The sequence below is a fragment of the Aulonocara sp. 'chitande type north' Nkhata Bay genome, linkage group LG7, assembly GCF_057382095.1.
Source record: "Aulonocara sp. 'chitande type north' Nkhata Bay isolate Kocher_YH1m ecotype deep benthic linkage group LG7, A_spYH_male_GT1.1, whole genome shotgun sequence".
Taxonomy (NCBI): Eukaryota; Metazoa; Chordata; class Actinopteri; order Cichliformes; family Cichlidae; genus Aulonocara; species Aulonocara sp. 'chitande type north' Nkhata Bay.
This window is the reverse complement of record NC_141350.1, coordinates 337,279-350,551: the sequence shown is the minus strand read 5'-3', so window position 1 is coordinate 350,551 and position 13,273 is coordinate 337,279.

Genomic DNA, 13,273 nt, shown 5'->3' with positions numbered 1-13,273 from the left:
TTTCTGATGGCACAGATTTCTGCCCATAGGGCTGGAGTTAAACTCCCATCCTCTAAATTCCAGCTCATGCTGGAATGAGCAAACTAGAAAGTGCAAATACACTGCATATACTGGAAGCACGGATAGTGTTTGAAGCATTGTCTCTTTGATGCTGCTGCTACCCTCGTGCCACCTGTGGTACAAGAACTTTCTCTCTCATCTTCGTCTGAAGATTTAATTGTTTACAATATACCTTCCATGCCTGCTTGTCTAGTTAAACCACTGAAAGGACATCTGGGAGAAATACACGTATTTGTTGGCTTGGCAGGACTTGGATAAGAAGATTAATACCACTCTTACGTCTGTATGGTAAATGTGAAGGGGTGGTGGTTAGAGGTGATGTTGGTTCACAGCAAGGGCATTATAGGATTGAATCTGCCAGCCAGATGGGGCCTTCCTGTGTTGGAGTTTGTATGTTCTTGCTGTTAAAGGACTCAGGTTTCCTCCCACAATCCATAGGCATGCATGTTAGGTTGAGTAGTGATATAAAATTGGGCATAGATATGGATCATAGTGTAAATGAATGTAAAATGTTGAGCTAACAGCAGGCTGAACGTCAAAAAACTCGAAACTCAATTTCAGGTTTGTTTGTTTGTTTTTTTTACTCTCAGCTCTGTGTGATGTCTTTACAAGAGGATAGACTTAATTTAGCCATCTCAGGCACACACCTCTGCAGCCCTCAGCATCCCAAGCCATGTGCTGGTTAAACTTTCTGTGGATTTGCTAATGTTCAAAATGTATCATAAGAAATGTATGTTGCATGTGTATTGATAAGTGAACTGTGACACAGTGAATATTCTATTCTATTCTGAAATCCGACTGTTAAATTATGGTCTACGGGCAAAGATCAAAGCTCAGCTGCAGCACAAATAGCATTGTCTGAGTATTCATAACCATAACTACAGGGTTGTGCATGACATACTGAAGAACAAGAAGTGAGGCAATTAAGGACAGAGTCTGACTCAGAAAAACAAGGAAACAGTGGCACAAACAGGATTATGCATTTGAATGACTTTATTAAGGATAGAAAAACCACAAGTCTATAATGGAAACTTGTATTTCCCCATTTATTGTTCAAGATGACAGTATAAAGTGCAATCACAGTCTGCCCACAAAGAGTCGGCTGCTTTTGTTAATGGAGCATCAGATAGTTTACCAGTTTGGTGACAAAATAAAATGTGAAAAATAAAATGCAATGCACGAGACGAGAAAAGATTTTATTTCATCAAGATGTTTTTTATTTTTTGTCCTCTTCTGCTTAACACTTGGCAGCAGTCGGCAGTTGTAGAAGCAGCCTACAGCCCTTTGACATTGTTTTAAAATAATATTACATTCCACCGGCTTATAGTTTCAGCATTTTTTTAAACAGGTAAGTGGATTTGCTTATGCACAGGTCTGTTAAGGACCTCAGGCTGACACCTGGACTTTTGACTGGATCATTGCAACACCTTGATTCTTTTCTTTTTCAGCCATTGTGCTTTAGATTTACTGCTGTGCTTGGGATCATTGTCCTGTTACATGACCCAATTTCAGCGAAGCTTTAGCTGTTGGATGGATGGTCACACATCTGACTCTAGAATACTTCAGTACACAGAGGAGTTCATGGACAATCCAATGACTGCAAGGTGCCACACCATGCTTCACAGCTGGTATGAGGTGTTTCTGCTGATAGGTTGTGTTTGGTTTTCTTCAAATGTGCTGCTGTGCATTTTGGCCACATATCTCCCCTTCAGTCCCGTCTGTCCAGGGGACATAGTTCCTGAAGTCTTGTAGTGTCTTTGCAAATCTAAGTTGTGCTGGCATGTTTTTTTAAGAGACAAGACCCTTCCAAATAAACAGTCAACCCATCCAAACGAGTCACACGGTCAGAAGACAATCAAACCTGTTTGAAATCCTGGTCACCCCTCGTGAGGGTATCGCACTGTTGAAGCAGTGTCATGAGCACTTAATGCAACCTCTCACACATGCATGTGCAAACACAGAAATGGAAGCGAAAAAGATGGAGTAGCATGGCAGTGCAGCATGTGGTCTGGAGTAAGCGATGGAGGCCCAACTTGTAGAACTTTGGCAAGCTTGTCCGAGCCTTTTCGGTGTGGTCTCACAAAATTATCACGACTGCAACAACTGTGAAAAGAGTTGGATGGACATTGCTGCTTAATTATGTTTTTCATTAGCAATATAGCAAAGTTGATGGTGGTTGTGGATGTGTGTCTGTGTGAGTGAAAGACAGAGAGGGAGAGCGAGACACAGATTTTGTGATATATATTAGCTATATAATGTAAGCTTTGGTAAATGGCCTGTATTTATATAGCGCTTTACTAGTCCCTAAGGACCCCAAAGCGCTTTACACATCCAGTCATGCACACATTCACACACTGGTGATGGCAAGCTACATGTAGCCACAGCTGCCCTGGGGTGCACTGACAGAAGCGAGGCTGCTGAACACTGGCGCCACCAGGCCCTCTGACCACCACCCGTTGCCTACTGGTGAAGTGTTGCCCAAGGACACAACGACCGAGACTGTCCAAGACGGGGCTCGAACTGGCAACCTTCCGATTACAAGGCGAACTCCCAAGTCTTGAGCCACGATTGCCCAACATTTGTAAGCACGGTGTGAGCACTCAGGTCGCATCAGAGCATCGGGTCGTATAATGTGGGAACATGCATCGTGACCTACAAACTTTAACCCCTGCGATTCAGTCGTACACTTTGAGCAAGAGCTGAATAACACAATTGAAAAAGATCACACAGTGTATACCCAAATTTAGAAAGGAAAGAAATACTCAATTAAAACTAACTTCTAGAGTGTAGAATTTGTTGTGTTTCAATTGCTAAAAATTCACTGGGGGATAAAAATATTTGTTGTTTCCTGTAATCTAGAGTTCCTAGGGTCAAAATCATCATGGATTACTGGGAAATTGCTGGGCAACAGTCAAATATTTTACATGAAAAGCCCTCTTGTGGCTACAAGAGTCACCCCTCATCCCAAATTAGATTGGCGGGCTTGTGGGGAATTGTCTTGTTGCTATTTTTGGGGGCTAAAACATACTTTTGTGAACCATCCACTTCACAGTGAGTTTGAGTTGTTGCCTTCCGGCTGCCGTTTTAGAGTACCTCCGAGGAGGACTAAAAGACTCCAGGTCTCTTTTATCCCTACTGCGTCTTGTCTCCTTAATTGCAAATAATTGTCCTTGAATTTTCTATCATTATTATTGTTATTATTGTTTTATAGTATTGTTCTGTTTGTTCTTATCCTCCTGCTGCTAAACTAATTTCCCCTTGTGGGACAATAAAGAAATTGAATTGAATTGAATTGAATTTTATAGTAGAAACACCGGCATTTTCCACCGCAGTCAAGGAATAATTTCTGGGCAGGCTGTCATTGCTGGCAAGTAACCTGAAACGCAAGCCCCATGCATTTGCATAATGACAACAAGGTTGCAAGAAGTATGTGTGTTGCTTATGTAATGTGGCACCTGGCCTGTGTTCCACGACTCTTACTTGTGTCTGTGGGAAGTGGGCCAGACTAATTAACAAATAAAATAAGAGACACACTGATAATATGCATCTACAAGAAGCAGCGTTGACTTTCAGTAAGTAACCTGGCCTGATCCATCCATCTCATCTTATAAATCTCATCTCAGCATGTGTGTATTGTATTCGCTCTTCTATGTGTGTATATAAGGCCAGGACATTATTTTGGGTAAACAATGAAATCACATGCCTGGGGTTTTTACCCAAGACCACGTGTCTGCTCAGCTGGGACCAGGTTGAAGCCATAAACATTTGCATGAAACCAAAGTGATGGAACAAAATGTTCTGTACATGGTAAATTTAACCTTTAACCCAATATGCAAGTACGATCTTTAACGTTTGCAAGGCTTCCCCCTTTCAGCCCTGGTTCATCAGAGCAGGGTGGAGCTCCTACTCTACAGATGTTTAAAAAAAAGGTTGAAGGGTTCCCTGCCTGAACAGGTGCAAAAAACCTAACAGGAGAAATATTGAAATATTTTGAAATATCAAAATGTGTTTTGGTATTAATCTGCACTCTGCTTATACTTTTACACTGTTTTAACTGTACCGAAGGAAAAGATTGGTCTGTCTCAAACAGTTTATAACCTCATCTTTCTTTTTCAAAAATCTCAGAGTTAACTTCCTTGGTTACCCAAGTGTCGTGTACACGAATATATTTTTTAATCAAATGTCGGTCCTGTTTTTGTAATAAATAAAGTTCAGAGTATATACTTTGATATATAAACATTGATTATCTAGTGCTGGAAAACATTGTGTACTGGTTCATGTGGGTTAATATTTGACGTAAAGTAATATCCACCTAAAGATTGTTGCACCTCCTATGGTAATGTCATCTTCTACAGGATAAAGTGCTCCAACCGACTGTATGAACTGCTAAGCATCCATGGGTTCCACTAGAAAGTGTCCCCACCATGCAAACCACCCAAAGGATCCTGGTGCCAGACACCAGAGGACACCCTAAGATGTCCTGTGTTCATGCCCCGGTCTGTCAGATCTACTTTGGTGACTTGAGGTGGAAGCTATGCAAAATGAGGCATTTGTTTTTAAAATTTGTGTGTGATTAGCATAATTACATACAGCCTGGGCTTGGGCAAAAATAAAAACAAACTACACCCTGTATACTATGGAACGCCAGGACTGCCATAATGAATTAATTAAATACACCATTAAATAATTAATTAAATGTGGCAATAATTAATTAAAATCGGAAATAATTAATTACATAAATATTTACGACACATGAAATTAATTAATTATTGACATATTTAATTAATTAATGACACATTTAATTAATTATTTAATGGTGTATTTAATTAATTCATTTTGGCACAGTTGACTCCTTCAGGTCTCACCATGAAATAATTTTATCTGTCAACCTCACCCATCAAACTCAGGGGGCGGGGTTAACGCTGATCGAGTCAAAACCATTGCTTTGGCCTGGTGGCCATTGTTTTTAGCACACAACAACCGGCATGTGGAAACTAACAGAACTGAACTTTGAAAAACCCTGTTTGTGTGTCACCAAATACCGTTTTAATATTTTTTTAGCTGAGAATGTAGTGGTTTAATCTTCATGTGTCTGGTCGGTTTGTCACGATACAGCCTCTTTGCAAAAGTGCTTCGATGATTTCGGAGATGTCTGCCCAGTCTTACGGCAAAGCATGGGATAGACCCGCTCGCCTCGCAAGCAATCGAGCTGTTATTACCACCGACAAAGCGCAGGCCCCGGTACACAGCTGTAATAACCCCCGCTGACTTCTTTTACTGAGGTTATATTTATCAGGGTTTTATTTCCTGATGTTCTTATGTGTCCTACGTGTTTCCGTCGCCAATTCTGAATTATAACTAACATTAAAAACATGTTTAAGGAGGAGAGAGAGCAAATAAATTCCATTAACAGCTGATCTTTGGGTTTTTGTTCAGTAATCAGCGTGACCTGTGTATAAACGCATAAAAGAAATAACGTTGGTGTTTCCGTCATGTAGTAATTGCTGGCTTTAACTGTACAAAGGTTGTTCGACACTGTGAAACACATACAGACTTCATGATGTTCGGCTAATTTTTTTTTTTTTTTTTTTGAAAATATTTTTATTGGCAGGTAGCTCCATGCCCTCTTGGGTTTTAATTGCACCTTAGAACACACATGCATCAACACTACAATGAGCGGGTGGAGGGAGGTTTGGAGTCTTCTCTCACCCCCATTCTCTGCGGCCTGCTGGAGCGGGGGGGCTAGGAGGAGTTGGCCGTCCGACTGTGGTCTGGAGTGTGGGGCCTCCCTGTTGCTACGGAGTCGGGGCGGTCTGCCTCCCCCCACCGCAGGGAAAAGGGTAACACCACCTGGGTCTGGGTGCGGTTCCCCCCTCCAGGGGCAAGGGTACCTAGACCCGGTTCGTAGAGTATGCTTGGGGAGTGTGATCGTGTGTACAGCGTCTCTTTATGTCTGTCTCCACGTTGGTTGAGTGTGGAGTAAGTGCATATGAGAGCATGAGGGTGGGAATGGATGTTTGTGTCTGTGTGTGCCTGTATGTCTGTGTCTATATGTCAGGTTGGGTATCAGACGCCACCTCTCTGGGGACATCTCAGGCCCTCCAAGGTTTGGAGGCCTATCTCCACCCACCACCACTTCCCCTGCCAGTGGCGGACTCCCTCAGGTATCGGTGCGTTGGTGGTTCTTTGTGTCTGGGGATGGGCGTCCGGGTACACACCGGCTCACTCCTTGGCGGCCGCTTATCGGGGCCTGGAGCCTGGGGCTCGCTCGGGCCACTTCGGAGGTGGGGTGCCCCCGGCCTCTCGGCCTGGGGCTCGGTCACTCAGGCACAGCTGGCTGCTGGCGGAGCTCAAGGGCGCGTCACTGCAACTCCCCCTGGCTTCTGCTCCGCGGCTGCTGAGTGAGCCCTCATCTGGGACTCTCCTCAGCTCTTACTGGGACAGTGGCGCGGCTGCCCCTCTGTTGGTCTTCCTTGGTCTCTTGTGTTCTGGGGGCCTCTGGATGTCTGGAGTTTTGATCTCCTCCATACCTGCTTCATACCCTGGAGGACGGGGCTGTGGCTCCCCACACTCCCTAGCAGATCGTTACATGGAGAAACCTTTGGAATACAAGCATGCTGATCCACACAGGTATGCACACAGGTGTACACACAGATATTCACAGACGCGGACTACAGCTTTCTTGGCTGCTGCCTCAAAGCACATTGTGCGCTGTCTATCTTGCGTGCTGCACAATATCGTTTATTATTTAGTATCTACTGATATCTACTGCTAGCTAGTTTATTGTGATGGTGCTGTTTTTTTAATTATGTTGCTCTTTGTTGTTTGCTTTCTCTTCTGTTTTTTTTCTCCATACAGGTGATCCAGGTGTTTTGTTTGGTTTTTTTTTTGGTTTTTTTTCTTTCTTCCCCCCCTTCTCACCGTCTCTTCTCCCCTTTTGTTTTCTTTCTCTCCCTCTCTTTCTTTCATTCTTTCTCCCTGTCCTATCCTCCAGTCATGTCTGTCCCATTTGTAGCAACTGAAAATAAAATAAATTCATAATTATAATAAAGGTCAATCAAATGGACCAATATGGCAAGGCCATGATGATCCGCTTGGTAAAATAAATCCGCTTGGCATCTTTCTTGGCCTTAAGACAACAATTCTGATGGCTAAAGATCCAAACGGGACACAAAAAGAAAAAAAAGAATATATTTTTATTGAAAAAAGAAAACAACAGTACTTGCAGTTACCGAAATACAATCAACCTTTCTTCATTTTCCTAAGTAAACAAACATACACACATATATATATATATATATATATATATATATATATATATATATATATATATATATACATATATACACACACACATACACATATATATACACACACACATACATGTATATATACACATGTACATGTATATACACATGTACATGTATATACACATGTACATGTATATACACACATATATATATATATATATATATATATATATATACACATATATACACATATATATATATATATATATATATATATATATACACACACACACATATATAAAAACACCCAGCACGCCCCTGCGGGCGGTTTATCCTTCAAGCTCGGGTCCTCTACCAGAGGCCTGGGAGCTTGAGGGTCCTGCGCAGTATCTTAGCTGTTCCCAGGACTGCGCTCTTCTGGACAGAGATCTCCGATGTTATTCCCGGGATCTGCTGGAGCCACTTGCCTAGCTTGGGGGTCACCACACCTAGTGCTCCGATTACCACGGGGACCACCGTTACCTTCACCCTCCACATCCTCTCGAGCTCTTCTCTGAGCCCTTGGTATTTCTCCAGCTTCTCGTGTTCCTTCTTCCTGATATTGCTGTCATTCGGAACCGCTACATCGATCACTACGGCCGTCTTCTTCTGTTTGTCTACCACCACTATGTCCGGTTGGTTAGCCACCACCATTTTGTCCGTCTGTATCTGGAAGTCCCACAGGATCTTAGCTCGGTCATTCTCCACCACCCTTGGGGGCATCTCCCATTTTGACCTCGGGACTTCCAGGTTATACTCAGCACAGATGTTCCTGTACACTATGCCGGCCACTTGGTTATGGCGTTCCATGTATGCCTTGCCTGCTAGCATCTTGCACCCTGCTGTTATGTGCTGGATTGTCTCTGGGGCATCTTTACACAGCCTGCACCTGGGGTCTTGCCTGGTGTGATAGACCCCAGCCTCTATGGATCTTGTGCTCAGAGCTTGTTCTTGTGCTGCCATGATTAGTGCCTCTGTGCTGTCTTTCAGTCCAGCTTTGTCCAGCCACTGGTAGGATTTGTGGATATCAGCCACCTCCTCTATCTGCCGGTGGTACATACCATGCAGGGCCCTGTCCTTCCATGATGGTTCCTCGTCTCCCTCCTCTTTCTTGGGTTTCTGCTGCCTGAGGTATTCACTGAGCACTCGGTCAGTTGGGGCCATCTTCCCAATGTATTCTTGGATGTTCGTTGTCTCATCCTGGACTGTGGTGCTGACACTCACCAGTCCCCGGCCCCCTTCCTTCCGCTTAGCGTACAGCCTCAGGGTGCTGGACTTGGGGTGAAACCCTCCATGCATGGTAAGGAGCTTTCTTGTCTTTATGTCAGTGGCTTCTATCTCCTCCTTTGGCCAGCCTATTACCCCAGCAGGGTACCTGATCACGGGCAGGGCGTACGTGTTGATGGCCCGGATCTTGTTCTTACCATTCAGCTGACTCCTCAGGACTTGCCTGACCCTCTGCAGGTACTTGGTGGTTGCAGCTTTTCTAGCGGCCTCTTCATGGTTCCCATTCGCCTGCGGGATCCCCAAGTACTTGTAACTGTCCTCTATGTCTGCAATGTTGCCTTCTGGTAGTTCAATCCCCTCAGTTCTGACTACCTTCCCTCTCTTTGTTACCATCCGACTACACTTCTCCAGTCCGAACGACATTCCAATGTCATTGCTGTATAGCCTGGTAGTGTGGATCAGTGAATCGATGTCTCGTTCACTCTTGGCATACAGGTTGATGTCATCCATGTAGAGGAGGTGGCTGACAACTGCTCCGTTCCGTAGTCGGTATCCGTAGCCAGTCTTGTTAATGATCTCACTGAGGGGGTTCAGGCCTATGCAGAACAGCAGTGGGGACAGAGCATCTCCTTGGTCGATCCCGCACTTGATGGTGACTTGTGCTATGGGCTTGGAGTTGGCCTCTAGTGTTGTACGCCACATCCCCATTGAGTTCCTGATGAAGGCTCTTAGGGTCCCATTGATCTTGTACAATTCTAGGCATTCCAGTATCCAGCTGTGGGGCATTGAGTCATAGGCCTTCTTGTAATCAATCCAGGCAGTGCACAGGTTGGTCAGTCTGGTCTTGCAGTCTCGGCTGATTGTTCTGTCTACCAGTAGCTGGTGTTTTGCGCCTCTGGTATTCTTGCCAATTCCTTTCTGTCCCGCTCATGTATTGACCCATGTGCCTGTTCATCTTAGCCGATATGATGCCTGACAGGAGCTTCCATGTAGTACTGAGGCAGGTTATTGGTCGGTAGTTTGAGTGGACCGGTCCCTTCTTGGGGTCCTTGGGGATCAGGACCGTCCGGCCTTCAGTTAGCCATTCCGGGTGTCTCTCGTTAACTAGCAGCTGGTTCATTTGTGCTGCCAGACGCTCGTGGAGTGCAGTCAGCTTCTTCAGCCAGTAGGCGTGAACTATGTCGGGCCCTGGTGCTGTCCAACTCTTCATACTGGAGACCCTTTCTTGGATATCTGCCACTGTGATGGTTACTGGACCCTGTTCAGGGAGGTCGCTGTGGTCTGCCCTCAGATCCTCTAGCCACTGAGCATTGCCGTTATGGGTTGCATCCTTCTCCCATATGCTCTTCCAGTATTGCTCCGTCTCCAGCCTTGGTGGTGCTGTATATATATATATATATATATATATATATATATATATATATACATACATACAGTGGGGCAAAAAAGTATTTAGTCAGCCACCGATTCTGCAAGTTCCCCCACTTAAAATGATGACAGAGGTCAGTAATTTGCACCAGAGGTACACTTCAACTGTGAGAGACAGAATGTGAAAAAAAAAATCCATGAATTCACATGGTAGGATTTGTAAAGAATTTATACGTAAATTAGGGTGGAAAATAAGTATAGGGTTAGGGGTTAGGAGAAGGTAAGATGGGGTAGGGGAATTGATTCCTCCTACGAGGGTAGAAGGAAGGTGCACGGGCCATCCCACGGGAGAACCCCCGATCCCTGTCTGGGTTCTCAAGGAAGAGACGTTGGCGTCGTCTTCCGTAGCGGACTACTTGCCACTCGTCCGCCATGACGAGTGGTTTTTAATTTACTATTTTAAATATAAATGAAATAAAACAAAATTGTTTTTAAACAACTAAAAGAGAGCCCAAAGGCTTCAAAATCCCTTAAAATAAAACACCGTAAATTCGGTTCCAAACAACTAAAAGAGAGCCCAAAGGCTTAAAAATCCCTGAAACTAAAATACCGTAAATTCGGTCCCAAACAACGAAAAGAGAGCCCGAAGGCTTAAAAATCCCTTAAAAGAAAACCGTGTATTCGGTTGTTTAGTATAAACAAAAATAAAAAATTCTGCAAACAACTAAAAGAGAGCACAGGGGCTTGAAAATCCCTAAAAACAAAAAACCGTGTTTTCCGGTTGAAAAAAATCAAACGTGCCTCAGGCAACGTTTCGACCTTAAAAGGTCTTCCTCAGGCCTGTGAGGCATGAAAGAAAATAAAACCAACAAAAATCCAAGCGCTCAAAACAATGGCTGGCTGCTGTCGAAAGCAGAATGAGCTCTCTCTCCTGCCTGCGCTCCTTTTATACCCTCTGGTCTGTAGTGCGTTTTAAACCGTTCTTTTTAAATGTTTTTCCAGTTTCCCTGTGTCCTTTTAAAATTAGGGCTTGACATTATACTACAATGAATTATACAACATGAACTGAAATTATACACTATTTAAACTTATTTATTTATTTATTTATTAGTGTGAGTACTTACTTAATATTTGAGTGTATAATTTTATATTTATACTTTGACGTTACAATAATGAATTTACTGTCATTAGTTCAACCCCTTTACATAAGATTAAAATATTTAAATATTCCAACCTGAAATTAGGGTTGGACATAAAGCCAATTGGGGTTATTAGGGGAAAGGGGAAAGGTTAGGGAGAGGAAAAGTGTTCCGGTCCCCGAAGGGACGCTGAGGTGCACGGTCCTTCCCCTGGGCCCTCCTGCTACTCCACTGCCTGTTACGGCCACCAGGCGCTAGACGCCGTCCCCGGTACCGTACAGGGATCCAATCCTGGTCCTCATCCAGGCAGACCATTTTGTGTTGTCGTATTGTGTTGTTAGTTTTGTTTTGTCTGTGATGAAGCCTTTGTTATCTAATAAGAAAGTTTTGTGTGGATGATGCAGCCTTTGGTATTATAGTTTAATAAAATTGTTTGTTTGTTATTTATGAATGTAGGTATAAATGATAACGTATCTAATTTGTAGTGCAAAAAAGGAAAATGAAAAAAGAAAAAACTGTTTTTTTAATGTAAAATAAAATAAAATAAAAAAATTAATAAATTCAAAATAGGCCCAATGGTAGTGTGCCCGGGGCAACGTAGGGTTAGGTATTAGGAACGTGAGCTTTTGTTATTCCGTCAATACGGTTCAGGTGCACTGGCAACAGAGGTTCATAGTATTCCACCCATTTATTCCTGTATCCCCTGTACTTGAGGCCTCTATTCTCCATCGGTTCCCTGGTAGGTCTTACTGTATGCCTTATTGCATTATATTTGTAAAAAATAACAAACACATTTAAATATATATATATATGTGTATATATACTAATATGATATCAGTCTTCCTAATGGTATTTACAGTTGACTCATGTTTTGTATTTAAATGCTATTTTCCCACAGATAAGAAAAAAAACACAAGAAAAAATCAGGCTCCAATTGGAGTTCACACCTTCCAGACCTAGATGCCTCTCCTTGGAGGAAATATAGCGGTCAAGGTAAGTATTACAGGTAAGTTTTAAATTTTTTTTTTTTTTTTTTTTTTTTTTTTTTGGGAAATGAGACCAACTGTGATAAGTGACTATAATATCATAACATGGTAAGACCCATACAGGTTATCCTAAAATTGTAATTTAAATAAAGTAAATGCTTAAACACTCCTGGCAACACTACTGCAGTAAAACTATCTTTATTGTCACATTCAAGAACAGAGAATAGCAAGTTAACATTCATTGATGTCATCTGAAGTTTAGCCCAAAAGGAGCTTTGGTGTTTAGTTTTCTGATCCACAGGTCCTCATGTCTCCTCCTCTGTCCCTCCGTCCATGATGCACAGGATTGCAGTCCCAGAATACCCAGGGAGTTTGGTAAGTGGATTTGAAAGTGTTTGACTAAGGGAGTATTCAACCTGTTTATCCTAATGCTATACAAGTGTTGTTTCAATCTGTCCAACAGCGTTTGACCTGTTTCCCCGACATATATTAACAAACACTGTTCACAAATGATACCATAAACTATATTTCTACTATTAGGTGTAAAGTTGTCCAGAATTGGAGCTCCAGCACCACCATGTGGGTTGAACAGGTATCGCCCTGCATTTAAAAAATGCTGGTCTAAGCTTTGTGTTCTTCCCTGTCGGTGGCCTCCAAGTCTGGTTCTAACCAACATATCTTTAAGGTTTTTATTTTTCCTGTTGGCCACTATTATTCTACAGTTTTGGAAGGGGGGTGTATCAGTTAGGACTCTATTAAAGTTCATTTTGAAAGTCCTGTTCAAAGGTAAGTATGAGGTAGAGTACATTGTGATCAGCGGTAAAATTTCCTTATCCTCCTCTGTCCCGCCCTGTCCCTGACTAACTACTTGGGGTGAGAGAATGTCTGCCTCTCTGGAACCCAATTCCAATAAGGTCTTACTTTTAATTGTTCTCAGGAACCTTTTTGAATACCCCCTTCGTCTGAGGCTTTGGAACAAAATCATAATGGACTTCTGGAGGTCTGTTTCACGGGAGGAGATTCTGTAAAATCTAATGATCTGCGATTTCACAATTTCCCTGAATGTATGTTTGGGGTGATAGCTAGCTTTATGAAGAAGTGCATGGGTGTCAGTTGGTTTAAAATATACCCGAGTAAGTATTTTCTTCTGTTGTTCATCTAACTGCTCGAAGAAAACGGTTGTATCTAAGAAGTTGACCTCATT